We start from the raw sequence: 15,820 nt of genomic DNA on the forward strand, positions 1-15,820 counted from the left end.
ATTCCTGCTACAAAAAAAGCCCTGGGTTTTGACAACAAACAGAATAAGAAGCAAAAGGTGGGTGTGGCTGGATGACCACACTTCTGGTAACATGGGGGTGTGGCCTAATATGCTAATTAGCTGTGCTGTCAGGGTGTGGCCTAATATGCTAATGGGTTCCTGCTCTTGGGTGTGGCCTATTATGCTAATGAGTTCCTGCTGGGCTTTTTCTACAAAAAAAGCCCTGATTGGAACTAACCTTGCCTGGCTTCCAGTGTTCCCTTTAAGCTGAGTTAGTGTGAGCTAGCTCATTTTTTAGCCTCCAGCTCACACATTTTTGCCTTAGCTCAGGAAGGATGGCTCCAGAGCTAACTAATTTATGCAGTAGCCAAATCACTCATTCACAACTTTAATGCCAGTATCTCAGAAAGTAGAATTTTTGCTCGCAAGACTCCACCGCTTAGCGGGAGCATCGCTGGCTTCCCGATATGGCAGGACGCCTCTCACCAGCAAGCCCCATTGCCTGCTGCCGCTTTGAGCGGCAGCAGGAGAAAAAAATTAAAAAACAGTGATTCTGATGTCACTACTATGTCATTTCCAGGCTTTACATAGGGTAGCTCTAGGAACTGCCGGAAACTCTATGATTTTACGATGGAAACTGGGGAAAGAGCATCACAGAGGATGTGACATCACATCCCCGGAAATACCCTATTTTGTTCAGCGATTTATAGTCCAAGGGGGACTCAAAGCAGCTTACAACATTGTTCTCCCCTCCTCCACTTTAGCCTCAGAACAACAGTCCTGTGAGGTAGGTTAGGCAGAGAGAGAGTGGCTGGCAGAGGGGGGATTCCAGCCAGGGGTTTGCAGACCCTGCTCCAGCCTTCTAATCCAGGGGTCCACACTAGCAGTGTTCCCTGTAAGCTGAGTTAGTGTGAGCTAGCTCACAGTTTTTTAGCTTCCAGCTCACACATTTTTGTCTTGGCTCAGGAAGGATGGACCCAGAGCAAGCTAATTTATGCAGCAGCCAAATTGCTCGCTCACAACTTTAATGCCAGTAGCTCACAAAGTAGAATTTTTGCTCACAAGACTCCACAGCTTAGAGGGAACATTGATCCACAGTCTTTTTTGAGCCCGTGGCACTTTTTGGCCTTCTGCAACAGGGTGGGGGGGTGCAAGCACAAAATGGCTCATAAGATGCATAGCCAGACACACACACACACACACTCGCACAGGGGAAGCCCAACTGCAGTGGAGAAGACGGGTGCTTGTCTGTTTGTTGAATACCCTGGGAAAGAGGACTGAGAGAGAGACCAAAACCGACCCTATGGGGGCAGCCAGTGTTCCCTCTCGGCTGAGTTAGTGTGAGCCGGCTCACCGTTTTTTAGCCTCCAGCTCACACATTTTTGTCTCAGCTCGAGGAGGGCTCCGGAGCAGACTAATTTATGCAGCAGCCAAACCGCTCGCTCCCAACTTCAATGCCAGCAGCTCACAGAGTAGAATTTTTGCTCACAAGACTCCACAGCTGAGAGGGAGCACTGGTGGCAGCGGCCATCATGACATTTTTTTAAAAATCCAAACAGCTGATCTGATCTCCAGTGGCCGGTCAGATACCTCGCCTGGCCCCGGGCCTTTTCTAGAAACACTTGGTGTGTGCCAGGAAAGGGGCTGGCAGGTGCCCAGGGGCCCACGGGCACTACGTCGGGCACCCCTGCTTTTGATGCAGGTCTCTCACCCCCTCTAGCACTGTAGTGTATTGGAAACAGCGACATTAATCGTTCCATTAAGCCCCCATGTTAAGCTTGAGCTGATGGAAGGCTCCTCAGAGCGAACTTGCTATTGGTCGCTTCACAACAGCGGCCAATCAGGACTCTACCAATTCCCCAAGCGGGAAGAACTCTCATTGGTCCTTATCCGCACAACCTCATTGGTTGTTAATTGTAAATAGGCGTGGCTATGTTAGCCCGGGAATGTTTAAAAGGAGCCTAGCTCCCAATGTTAATCTGTTCTGGTTATGAATGCGTTTAAGTGCTTGTTCGTTACTTCAATAAAGCTGAATCACTTTGCTGAAATCACTCTCTGGATCTTTGTTAGCGGCGATCTAACAAGCACCATACACATTACACACCTCATGCTTTAAGATCTACAGGGAAGATCCTGCTTCAAAGGCCCCGCACCTTTGGAGTTAAAGGAACAGGATCTGTTCAGCAGCTCCTTGTCCAGTGTTCCCTCTAAGGGAGTGTCGTCCTTGTCATGGATATAAGGTAGCGTATGTAGTGGTTAGAGTGCCGGACTAGGATCTGGGAGAGCCAGGTTCGAATCCCCACTGGTGCCATGGAAGCCAGCTGGGTGGCCTTGGGCCAGTCACACAAACTCTCAGCCTCGCCTACCTCACAGGGTTGTTGTGAGGTTAAAATGGAGGGGAGGGGAAGGAGGTGAGCGGCGTTGGAGAGAAAGGTGGAGTATAAATGCAGTAAGTAAATCAACAAATGCAGAATGTAGCTATAGGCAATGCTTTTATTTATTTATTTATTATTATTTATTAATTATATTTATATCCCGCCCTTCCTGCGAACAGGCTCAGGGCGGCAAACAGAAAAGGTACAATGTGCCTAATTGGCATAACCATAAAAATGGAAAACTACATAAAATACATAATAACTCATCTCACATCATAATTAACAATAAAGTGCTCGCGATGCTGACAGATTAGATGTCGCGCTCTTCAGCTCTACGACTTTATTTTGCATTGCTTTCTATCATTCTCATGCTAAGAGTGGCCAATTTCTCAGGTCCAAAACAGCTTCTGGCCTTTGTTTTCCAGAAAGCTACTTACTGAAAATGTGAAATAAGGAGTTGGGTGCCATCAGGGCTCTTTTTGTAGAAAAAGCCCAGCAGGAACTTATTAGCATAGTAGGCCACACCCAACACCAGAAACTCATTAGCATATTAGGCCACACCCCTGCCAGCACAGCTCATTAGCGCATTAGGCCACACCCCCATGTTACCAGAAGTGTGGTCATCCAGCCACACCCACCTTTTGCTTCTTATTCTGTTTACCTTGTTTGTTGTTGTCAAAACCCAGGGCTTTTTGTGTAGCAGGGACTCCTTTGCATGTTAGGCCACACACCCCTAATGTAGCCAATCCTAATGAGTTCCTGCTGTTGGGTGTGGCCTGTTATGCTAATGAGTTCCTGCTGGGTGTGGCCGACTCAGGAGCCAGCCGGAACTCCGTTCCTGTGCGCTCCTGCCCAAAAATAGCCCTGGGTGCCATCAATCTGCTGACGACACTCAGCTCTTCCTCCCGCAGGATAAGCAGCCGGGGGCAGGTTCTCTCGGTACGATCCCAGTGCCTGGACACGGTAGTCCAGTGGTGAAGGGGGAGATGGCTGAAGTGGGATCCACCCGAGACAGAGGTCATGTGGCTGGGAAAGACTGAGGTGCGAGCTGGAGGGTCCCTCCCGAGGCGCGATGGTGTCCCGTTGACAGTTGTCAACTCGAGCCTCGGGGTGCGGTTGGATTCTGTGCTATCATTGGAGAAACAAGTGCCCATGGTGGCACGGTCAGCGTTTTCTCACCTACGCCAGGCCTGCCAGCTGGCTCCTTATTTGTCTGGGTCAGACCTTGCCACGTTGATCTGCACAACGGTCACCTCCAGACTGGACTACAGCAATTGGCTCTGCGTAGGGCTGCCCTTGAAGACGCTTCGGAAACTGCAGGTGGTCTTGCTACCGGGTTGCTGACTGGAACATCATGGTCAGCTCCAGGGGTCATTTTGTAGAAAAGGAGGTGCAGGAGCTTATTGGCATAACTCATTGGCATAACTCATTAGCATGTGCCACACCCCCTGACATCACCGGAAGTGTGTCAGAAGGCAACACCCACCGCTCAGGCTCCACTGGACTGTTTTGGATTGCTAGCTATTGGGGGGGGGACACACAGATCTGCTCTCACAGAGGAGGGAGAGCTTGTACCTAAATAAAACTTGGTCTTAAAGGTGCCACTGGACAGTTTTGGACCGGGGGGCTGGGAAGGGGGGCTCTGCAACTTACCTGGCTGTTTCTTGCTCTGACTGAGGGCTGCTGGGAACAGGGGGTTGGGGCTTCTTGAATGTGCCCACCCCCTGGGCTCCTCTCCTGTGTGCTCCTGCAAGAAATGACCCCTGGTCAGCTCGTCTCACTCCAATTCTGTGGCAGCTGCACTGGCTACCAGTTAGTCTCTGGATCCAATTCAAGGTGCTGGTGTTAACGTTTAACGCCCTTAACAATCTGAAACCCTCATACCTACGGGACTGCCTCTCCCGTTATCGCCCCCCACTCTCCTTTCGGTCATCGCCTAGGGGCCTCTTGCAGGTGCCTGGCCTCAGGATGGCTCACTTCGCTGTCACCAGGGGAAGGGCTTTCTCAGTGGTTGCCCCTATCCTGTGGAATGCACTCTCAGATGACACCTGCGCCCTGCTGGACTTCTCTAGCTTTTGCTGGGCATCTCCATGACTATCAGCAGACTGGGCAAAAGCCCCTTAAGGAGCTCTGGGAAGACCCCCTACAACTGGAGGAGGTGTGTAAGTGGTAGAGTATCTGTTTGGCATGCAGGAAGTCCCAGGTTCAATCCCTGGCACTTCCAGTTAAAAGGAGCAGGTAGTAGGTGATGCGAAAGACCTCTGCCTGAGACCCTGGAGAGCCACTGCCAGCCTGAGTAGACAAGACTGAGCTTGATGCAGGGGTCGTTTCGTAGAAAAAGAGCTAGGGGAACTCATTAGCATAACTCATTAGCATATGCCACACACCCCTGACATCACCGGAAGTGTGTCATAAGGCCACACACCCTGACATCACCGGAAGTGTGTCATAAGGCCACACACCCCGCCCCCAACGGTCCCGGCCAGCGGGAGTGCAAGGAAGACCTGCGCATGCCCTCCCTGGCCCCAGGCAGGCAGGGGTGGGGAGAGGCAGGGAGGAAGCAACTTACCCTCCCTCTTCTCCTGCCTCCTCCTGGCTGAATGAGGGCCGGAAGCGGGGCGGCTGGAAGCAGGGGGCGGGGCTTCGTCATGTGCCCTGCCCCCTGTACCTCACCCGGGGGAACTGCGATCCCCCGCGATCCCCCCCCCCCGAAATGACCTCTGGCTTTACGGAACAATGGTCTGGTTCAGGATACGACAGACTCATGTTCGTGCGCTCAGTCCCTAGAAGACGGAAGCCTCTCCTCCGAAACGTATGCCCCTAAAAGAAAAATGCATGGTCCGTTTTAGAAGATCAGCCTGTTTCTAACAACTCATCTTCTTCCTAATGAAAGTTCTAAACGGAGGATAATAAATCGACAGAGGATGATAAACTGTTTCTGTGCCGTCTTTACAGCTTAACAGCTATGCATCGCATACCGGTGGGGAAGGCCCCGACATCAATAAAGCGGCAATATTTTATTTGCAAAAGAACCGTAACTGTCGAACCATTTATATAAATATTCTCACATAAAACATGTATTTAAGGTTTAGAAAAGTCAGCTGAATCATTTCCTGTGACTCAATGTTCTGCTATTGCATTTGTTTAGAAAACAGAGATTGGGGGGGGGGGAGAAGAGATAGCTAAATGGATCCTGCGGCTGTTTGTAGGCCTAGAATTGATAGAGAGGGATAAAGAGAGGGGGAGAGAGACCGAGCCGTTTGATTCACACCCAGAAGTGTCTAGAAGCCAATCGGGGGTGTCCCCACAAAAAAAGCCACAGTAGAGTCGCTGCATTTTAAACAACTAGATTCGAGTTGACCCCTGGGTCAGCTTGTCTTACTCCAATTCTGTGGATCCTTAGGGACCAACAAGATTTGGAGGTAGGGATGACACCTATCAGCTGGCTGTAGGGTTGCCAGGTCTGGGTTGGAAAATACCTGGAGACTTTGGGGGTGGATCCGGGAGAGGGTGGGGTTTGGGGAGGGGCCTCAGCAGGGTACAATGCCATAGAGCCCACCCTCCAAGGCAGCCATTTTCTCCAGGGGAGCTGGTCTCTGTCAGCGGGAGACCAGTTGTGAAAGTGGGAGATCCCCAGGCCCCACCTGGAGGCTGGCAACCCTAGCTGGCCAGCAAGGGGACTTACCCCCCCAGGGCTTTTTTTGCAGAAAAAGCCCAGCAGGAACTCATTAGCATAACAGGCCACACCCAACAGCAGGAACTCATGAGCATAGTAGGCCACACCCCTGACATCACAGCATATTAGCACATTAGGCCGCACCCCCATGTTACCAGAAGTGTGGTCATCCAGCCACACCCACCTTTTGCTTCTTATTCTGTTTACCTTGTTTGTTGTCAAAACCAGGGCTTTTTTTGTAGCAGGAACTCTTTGCATGTTAGACCACACACCCTAATGTAGCCAATCCTAATGAGTTTCTGCTGTTGGGTGTGCCCTGTTATGCTAATGAGTTCCTGCTGGGCGTGGCCAACTCAGGAGCCAGCCAGAACTCCGTTCCTGTGCGTTCCTGCCCAGAAATATCCCTGCCCCCCCAAAAAAAGGAGGAACACCCAGCATTTCGGCAACCAGCCCACATGACTTAATGCAACCCAGAAGTGAAGTAGGCGTGTTGAGGACATCTGGGCAGCACTCTGGCTTTTGGACAAAACCTCTATGGTAGAAGCTAATTCTACCACAGAGTTTTTGCCAAAAAACCAGAGTGTCACTCTGACATCCCTGACGTGCCTACATAAGTCATGTGGGCATGTTGCTGAAATGTGGAATGAAACTCCCTGCTCCCATCCCCCACTGGCTGCCCGGAGAGACCTGACAACCCTAGGCTGGGGTGTTTGTGTTAAGTCGCTCACTTAACAAAGTAGTTGGAGAGTGACTCAGCAAGAACACAACTTTATTCTTCCACTCAAACACAACTCCAACACGGATCAACATCTGATAGCCAGAATAGCTCAGCTTTTACATTGCAGTAGTCCTGCTTTTAAACTCTCCCGGCTAATGTAGCCACACCCACTGTACAAATACCAACCAATACGGTTGTTCAGATAAGGACCAATCACGGATGTTCCCGCTCAGGGAGCTTGCTGTAAAGTGATTGGCTAGGTGCTTCCTGGGCTAGCAATGCGATTGGATGGATTTGGATCCTAGCCCAGGACAAAGCTTAATATGGCAAGTCAATCAGATGTTTCACAACTCATAATGCATTCAATGGCAGCTTATGAATACATCACAGGGGGGGGGTAATAAGATCAGGGAGCCTGGGTTCTCGAAAGCTCATCCCCTGAAAATCTTGTTGGTCTCTAAGGTGCTACTGGACTCAGATCTAGTTGTTCTAGTGTAGACAAACATGACTGCCCTCTGAAACTATCTGCGTTTTAAACCAGGACTTGTATTTAGGAGCGAGCATCCAAGATCACTGCAGACGGTGACAGCAGCCATGAAATTAAAAGACGCCTGCTCCTTGGGAGGAAAGTGAAGGCGAACCTAAACAGCATGATAAAAAGTAGAGACATCACCCTGCCAACAAAAGTCTGCATGGTCAAAGCAATGGTATTCCCAGTAGTCATGTATGGCTGCGAGAGTTGGACTATAAGGAAGGCCGAGCGCCGAAGAATAGATTCTGTTGAACTATGGTGCTGGAGAAGACTCTTGAGAGTCCCTTGGACTGCAAGAAGATCCAATCAGTCAATCCTCAAAGAAATCAACCCTGACTGCTCCCTGGAAGGCCAGATAATGAAACTGAAGCTCAAAGACTTTGGCCACCCAATGAGAAGGGAGCACTCACTGGAGAAGACCCTGATGCTGGGAAAGACTGAAGGTCAAAGAAGACGGGGACGGCAAAGGATGAGATGGTTAGACAGTGTCATAGATGCAACGAACATGAAATTGAGCCAACTTCAGAGGATGGCGGAAGAGGAGGGCCTGGCGTGATGTGGTCCGAGGGGTCGGGAAGAGTCGGACTCGACTGTGCGACGGAACAACAACAAATCCAGATGTACCCTAACTGAAAATATATCCCAAATTAGCCATTGCAGGAGTAACAAAAAGTTGTCTCTGGGGGTTTCAGAAGTCTCTGGGCTCTCTCGCCCTCAATGGTCCTTTAACTTGGGGGATGGGATAAAAAGGGAAGGTAGGCATGACTTACTGGCTCTCTGAGACCACAAAACAACCTCTGGCCTTTCCTTCTGTGGGAAGCAGAGCCCACTGAGGCCCCCACAGGTGGAGTATGGCTGGCGAGTCTCTGGACTGCTGTGTGGGGCTCCAGGCTGCAAATTACAGCCAGCAAAGAGCTTTGCAGCCAGGAGCTCATGTGCCAGCCCAGCAAGCTGCTGGGACCTGGGTGGGCTGTACCTAGGGTTGCCTGCCTTGCTTCCCTTCCCACTTCTCTCTCACATGCAGAAAGAAGGAGCACATTGCTCTCCTTACTTTTCACCAGGGGTGCAACTGCCATCTGCATCCGTCCAGGTAGTTAGAATAGTTTAGATCATCTCCCTATCTCTCATTTTTGAGAGCCAGTTTGGTGTAGTGGTTAAGTGCGCGGAGTCTAATCTGGGAGAACCGGGTTTGATTCCCCACTCCTCCACTTGCACCTGGCTGGATGACCTTGGGCAAGCCGTAGTTCTGATAAGAGCTGTTCTTGAAAAAAGAGCAGTTTCTGTCAAAGCTCTCTCAGCCCCACCTACCTCACAGGGTGTCTGTTGTGGGGAGGGGAAGGGAAAGGAGTTTGTAAGCCGCTCTGAGACTCATTTTGGTAGTGAAGGGCGGGGTATAAACCCAATCTCTTCTTCTTCATCTTTACTATCTGGAATGGAGTTCCCAAAATAAAGAAATCTTTTTAGTTAGAAACTGACAAGTGGCTATGCGTAACTCTGTAACTTTGCTAGCACATGTAGGAACAAAGAGGAGCTCTGCTGTGTTTAGCCATTAGCCTTTTAAGTGCACACCGCTACAGTAGAATACAGATTACTGGTTTACCAAACCAGTGAATCTATCCTTCACAAGGCAGGTACTGCACAGGAAGGCAATGGTAAACTGCCTCTGCCTCTCACTTGCCTTGCAAGCAATGCTCCCTCTAAGCTGTGGAGTCTTGTGAGCAAAAATTCTACTTTGTGAACTCCTGGCATTAAAGTTGTGAGCGAGTGATTTGGCTACAGCATAAATGAGTTTGCTCTGGAGCCATCCTTCCTGAGCTAAGACAAAAATGTGTGAGCCAGGGGCTAAGAAACTGCGAGCTAGCTCACACTAACGCAGCTTAGAGGGAACACCGCTTGCAAGCCTCTTGTTGGGGATCACCATAAATGACATGGCAGCAGAGACATACAGACGTAGTGTGACTTTATATGCCACAAGAGCTAAAGTATTAGAAACATATATTCAGGTGGGTAGCCATGTTGGTCTGAACCAACAGAACAATAGAAACCTAAGCCATGTTGAGCCGGAAGGGACCTCCAGGGTCATCTAGTCCAACCCCTTGAACAATGAAGGGAATTCACAACTACCTTCCCCCCACCACTCCCCCAGTGACCCCTGCTGTATGCCCAGGGTGAGCTGTCTTCCACCCTTTGTTTAAAATAAATAATTAAAACTTTGTGACCAAATACCAAGGATTATAATTGGTCACAAGGAGCATTCTAACATGCCACCTATTTTCCCTGTTACTACAGTAAGAGGATACGCTGCCCTTAATTCACCAGGTTTGCTCTGGAGCCACCCTTCCTGAGCTAAGATAGAAATGTGTGAGCCGGAGGCTAAAAAACTGTGAGCTAGCTCACACCAACTCAGCTTAGAGGGAACGCTGGTCACGAGGTGGCCACCTGGTTCTAGCTCAGAATGGCTTTGAGCCGGTTCACACATGCATGTAAGATATCACTGGATTCTTCCGCACTCGGGTGCAGTACACAGACGATTGATTGCACTCAATTACTGCACATTTGACTGACAGATGAATGTGTGAAAGAACAGGTTTGAAAAAGACTGTGTTTGAGGTGACATGAAAGCTCTGCCCATTTAGTGTTGCCAACCTCCAGGTAGCATCTGGAGGTGTCCTGTTTTTACAGTTGATCTCCAGCCGACCGAGATGAGTTCCCCTGAAGAAAATGGCTGCTTTGGGAGGTAGATCCTATTGTACCCCAATGAAGTCCCTCCCCTCTCCAAGCCCCGCCCTCCTGAGGCTCCACCCCCCAAATATTCAGATATTTTGCAACCCAGAGCTGGGAAGCCTATACCCATCGCTACTTGACGCTGAGAAATGTTTTTAAGCCTGTGGACCAGGCCCCAAGTATTCTCAGCAGAATGTGTGAACTGTCTCCAATGAAATGCTTTGTGTTCGAGATGAAGGAAAGGGAGAGGGGTCATTTCCTGCAAGAGCACACAGGAGTGGAGCCCAGGGGGTGGGCACATACAACAAGCCCCACCCCCTGCTCCCAGCAGCCCTCAGTCAGAGCAAGAAGCAGCCAGGTAAGATGCAAAACAGTCCAGTGGCACCTTTAAGACCAAGTTTTATTCAGGTACAAGCTCTCCCTCCTCTGCGAGGACAGATCTGCACGTCCCCTCCCCAAATAGCTAGCAATTCTAAACAGTCCAGTGGAGCCTGAGCGGTGGGCATTGCCTTCTGACCCACTTCCGGTGATGTCAGGGGGTGTGGCATATGCAAATAAGTTATGCTAATAAGTTATGCTAATGAGCTCCTGCATTTCTTTTTCTACAAAATGCCCCCTGGAAAGGGATATGGAAATCCGGTTTGTGTGACTGGTGGTCCGTCCACAAATGCAAGCTCTCAGTGGATGTTGCAGTCTTCTCTCCATATTGAGGTTTGTTATTTTATTCTACCAACCAAAATGTAACAGGCAGCCTTGGTTCAGTTGTTAAAGGCAAATTCTTTTTTCTCCCTAAACCACCCAAATTGTACTGGAAGGCCTCCCTCTTTCAGTACAAAGAGTAAATACTTCTTTGGGAGTTTCTATGGCAGCAAGAGTATTTATTACTTTTTAAAAGCTGTTCTCAAAATACCTGTTTTCGGAGGTATCTCCAAATGGAACGCAAGCTGTGTTTTTCCTACAAGCGTTTTAACAACTATCTGTCTCAATATTTCACATTATTATATAATTGTGGGAAGATGCGTTCTTTGATGCTTATCGCTTTTCTAAAGATTGTTATTCCACCCAACTTGGGTTTTCCATTTTACAACCAAAAATCTCCTTCCAAGCGATTGTTCCCAGCAGACAGAACGGCTCTTTTGTGACGCAGCAGATTAGAAACGTGCCATTGCTTGACGCAGACTTCACGGAAGGGCTGGGTTAAAAGAACGGCTTTCACAGGAAATAGGGAAACAATTTTGTTTATACAAGGAGCAACGTGATAGGCTCAGACAGACTGGAGCTGCAAGGACTGGAGTGAGGGTAATATTCTACACAAGTGTTTTATTATAGGACTGAAATTGCAAGCCATGCAGACAATAGGCATGGGTCTGCCTCCAAATGTGTATTTTGATAGGACCAAACTCAGAAGGAGCTCAGGACCCCAAGAGCCCTTAAGAACATAAGAAAAGCCAATGCTGGATCAGGCCAATGGCCCATCTAGTCCAACACTCTGTCACACAGTGGCCAAAAATAGCAGGTGTCATCGGAAGGTCCAGCAGTGGGGCCAGGGCACTAGAAGCCCTCCCACTGTTGCCCCCCCCCAAGCACCAGAGCATCCCTTGCCCCAGCCTGAGAGTTCCTATCTATACCTTGTGGCTAGTAGCCACTGATGGACTTCTGCTCCATATGCTTATCTAATTCCCTCTTGAAGCTGTCCGTGCTTGTAGCTGCCACCACCTCCTGTGGCAGTGGATTCCATGTGTTAATCACTCTTTGGGTGAAGCCCTTGAGGAATATGCACACTTTTCTCCCAGAGTTCAGCCACAACTTTAGTAGAATTTACTAAGCTGTGACTCTGTGGTAGAGCATCTGCTTGGCATGGAGAAGGTCCCAGGTTCAATCCCCAATTAAAAGGATCGAGTATTAGGTGATGTGAAGGATCCCTGCCTGAGACCCTGGAGATCTGCTGCCAGTTTGAGTAGACAATATTGACCCTTGATGGACCAAGGGTCTGGTTCAATATTAAGGCAAAGTCATGTGTTCATGTGTACTCTCACAATGGCAGAGGGAATAACCCAATGAAAATTGCTGAGGGATTTCTGGCCTAGCTGACCAATACGGCCCTATCCTAGCCCAGCCACTCTGAGATCATGTGTAATTTGCATACTTCATACAACTTTGGAAGCGCTGGGGCTGGTGGTGCAACAACAGACCATCTGGCTGACATAGAGAAAGTCCCAATCCTGGACATCTCCACTTAAAAGGATCAGGTAGTAAGTAGGTGATGTGCAAGACCTCCGCCTGAGACCCTGGAGAGCATGGCTACCAGACCCTGATAGCCCAACGATTTGACTCTGTATAAGGCAGCTTCACATGTTCGTATGCTCACTTCCCCACAACCACCACCACCACCTAGAGATGTGAAGGCCATGGGGGGGGGACGGAAAAATTCGGGGGGGGGGGGGAATGGGGTTTTTCAAAAAAATTTCCTGAAACCTTTTTTGTTTTTTACAGAAAAATTGGAAAAATTGAAAAAAGGAAAGGAAAAGGAAAAAATGAGTATGGAACGTTTTATTTTAACATGATGAATAAAATATTTTAAGACAAGGTGTTCAAATATTTTCCAAATCATTTCTAATAAATATGTACGGTATCAGATTGATCTAATTTCTGTGTACTGAGGACAAACAAGTCCTAGGTTACAAACTGAACTCTCCAATGCAAGAACAAGATGCATTTCTTCCTCTAGGAGGTGCGATTGTCACAAGAAAAGAAAAAGGTTTCAGTTTTGTTTTTGCATGTGGGTGGGTATTCTGTTTGTAATAATTGTTTAGATACACTATATTTTTAATATGCTAGTTGTGATAATTTCATGCCAAGTAAAAATGTCCATAGTCGTATTTTATGTTCCTAAAGTAACAGAATGACTTTCAATCTGGAAAAGAAGAAAGAAGTGCTAATGTAGCATTTTTTCCCATTTTTCCGAAAAATTCCGTTTTTTTCCAAAAAAAAAAAAAACCCGAAGAGGAAACAGGTTTCTTCCCGAGCTTCAAAATTTCCGGAAATTTTACATCTCTACCACCACCACCAGGAGAGGAAATAGACAAGTTTCTATGGCAGGGGGCTGGCCAAAGGTGGTGGGTGAGGAAGACGAGGAGGCTAATGGGTGGCACTGAGTTGGGATTTTGTTTTCAAGCGGTGAAAAGCCTAAGACCAGCCCTGTCTAGGGAAAGGCAAGCCCTTTTGTGGCTGTGCCCACCACACTGTATCGGAACTCCAGAAATGCCCGCAGGCTGGAAAAGGTTGGGGACCCCTGATCTGAGGCATGCCTTCAGTGGGGTACAATGCCATACGGTCCACCCTCCGCAGCATCCATTCTCTCCAGGGGAACTGATCTCCGTCAGAGAGCCAGTTTGGTGTCGTGGTTAAGTGCACAGACTCTAATCTGGGAGAACCGGGTTTGAGTCCCCACTCCTCCACTTGCACCTGGCTGGATGACCTTGGGCTAGGCTTGCCAAGTCCCCCCGGGGGGGCGGGGAAACCCCCGCCCCAGAGGCCCGTTCCCCGCCGCCGTGCACGTCACCCGGAAGTGATGCGACCACACTGGGCCCGCTGGGGGCGGGGCCACGGTCATCCGAGGGAAAACTCTATGGTTTTCCCTCGGATGATCGTGGCCCCGCCCCCAGTGTGCCCGGTGTGGTCGCATCACTTCCGAGTGACGCCGAGGATGCGGCGCGCGCGATCCAGCCGCCAGCCGGGAGTCCCCCACTGCAGCGAAGATCGCACTTGGCAACCCTGCCTTGGGCAAGCCATAGTTCTGCCAAAACTGTTCTCTCAAGGACAGTTCTCAGAGCTCTCTCAGCCCCGTCTACCTCGCAGGGTGTTTGTTGTGGGGAGGGGAAGGGAAAGGAGTTTGTCAGCCGCTCTGAGACTCTGAGTGAAGGGCAGGGTATAAATCCAGTATCCTCCTTCTCCTCCTCTCCTCCTCCATCTGGATATGAGGCGTAATTCCAGGGCTCCCCAGGTCCCACCTGGAGGCTGGCATCCCTAATTTCCAATAATGTTGTGAGCCTGTCTTCCTGCTCACAAGACCAAGAGGCTTTTTGACAAAACAAAAGCTAAGATTTTCAGAATGCACGGACTTGTGCTGTCGGCTAATTTCTGCACTCATGCAGAATACATTCTTGAGAGTAACAGCTCACACAGCATGGAAACCAGACTTCAGTATCTTTTGGTGTTGGGGAGGTCTGTCAAGTCGCAGCTGACATATGGCAAGGTTGTCAAGGCGAGAGGCGAACAGGGGTGGTTTGCCATTGCCTGCCTCTGCACAGTGACCTTGGACTCCCTTGATGATCTCCCATCCATCCAAGTACTAATCAGGGCTGACCCTTTTCAGCTTCCACGATCTGATAAGATCAGGCGGGCCTGGGCCATCCAGTTCAGAACTCAGGATCTTTTAAAGGTAAAGGTAAAGGTTCCCTTGCTCGAAAGCCAGTCGAATCCGACTCTAGGGTTGCGGTGCTCATCTCCGTTTCAAAGCCGAAGAGCCAACGCTGTCCGAAGACGTTTCCGTGATCATGTGGCCGGCATGACTAAACACCAAGGCGCACGGAACGCTGTTACCTTCCCACCGAAGTGGTACCTATTTATCTACTTGCAATTTCTTGCTTTCGAACTGCTAGGTTGGCAGGAGCTGGAACTAGAGACAGGAGCTCACCCTGTCTTGCGGCACCCGGGTCTTGAACCGCTGAACTACTGACCTTCCACAGCCTGCAGTTCAGCGTCTTAACCACTTGAGCCACCGCAGCTCCCAGGATCTTTTACCACACCACTATTTAAAAATATGAGCTCAGCATGCTTTCAGATTTCTTTAAATGCTGCTTAGCTTTACAGGCATTTTTATGGCTTAGAAGATGCAAATGCCTGGTGCAGCTGGCTGCAGGTACCACCAGAGGCTAAAGAGCTGACCGTCTCCAACAGCGGCCCTTTCATGCTGGGTTAGCTGAAGACACTCAGAAAATAAAGCCTGGGCCTTTTTTGTTTTTGCCAGGGCAATTTTTGGGCAGGAACGCACAGGAACGGAGTTCCGGCTGGCTCCCGAGTTGGCCACGCCCAGCAGGAACTCATTAGCATAACAGGCCACCCCCAACAGCAGAAAATCATTAGGATTGGCTACATTAGGGGTGTGTGGCCTAACATGCAAAGGAGTTCCTGCAACAAAAAAGGCCCTGGGTTTTGACAACAAACAAGGTAAACAGAATAAGAAGCAAAAGGCGGGTGTGGCTGGATGACCACACTTCTGGCAACAAGGGGGTGCAGCCTAATGTGCTAATGAGCTGTGCTGTCAGGGGTGTGGCCTAATATGGTAATGAGTTCCTGCTGTTGGGTGTGGCCTATTATGCTAATGAGTTCCTTCTGGGCTTTTTCAACAAAAAGAGCCCTGGTTTTTGCTATTGGGGGCAGTTGCCCGAAAAGCAAGGCTATCAGCACCCCAAGGCTGTCTTCTCCTTGTTTGGCCTGAAGGCCACTATGAACTGACCCTGGTGTTCCTTGGTGGTCTCCCATCCAAGTACTAAGCGTGGCTGACCCTGCTAAGCTGCTGAGATCTGACAAGACCGGGCTAGCCCGGGCCGTCCAGGTCGGGGCAAGTTTTCTAATAGGACGGAGCTAACATGTGCATCATCGTGGTCTACCCAGGTCAGCATTGCCTGCTCACACTGGCAGTGGCTGCCCAGGGTCTCAAGTTGAGGTCTTTCACATGACCTAGTCTTTTTCCATGGCGCTCCCTGGCATAGGGTTGCCAGCTCTGAGTTGGG

This window comes from Gekko japonicus, unplaced genomic scaffold, assembly GCF_001447785.1.
Source record: "Gekko japonicus isolate JY-2015 unplaced genomic scaffold, Gekko_japonicus_V1.1 scaffold1618, whole genome shotgun sequence".
Taxonomy (NCBI): domain Eukaryota; kingdom Metazoa; phylum Chordata; class Lepidosauria; order Squamata; family Gekkonidae; genus Gekko; species Gekko japonicus.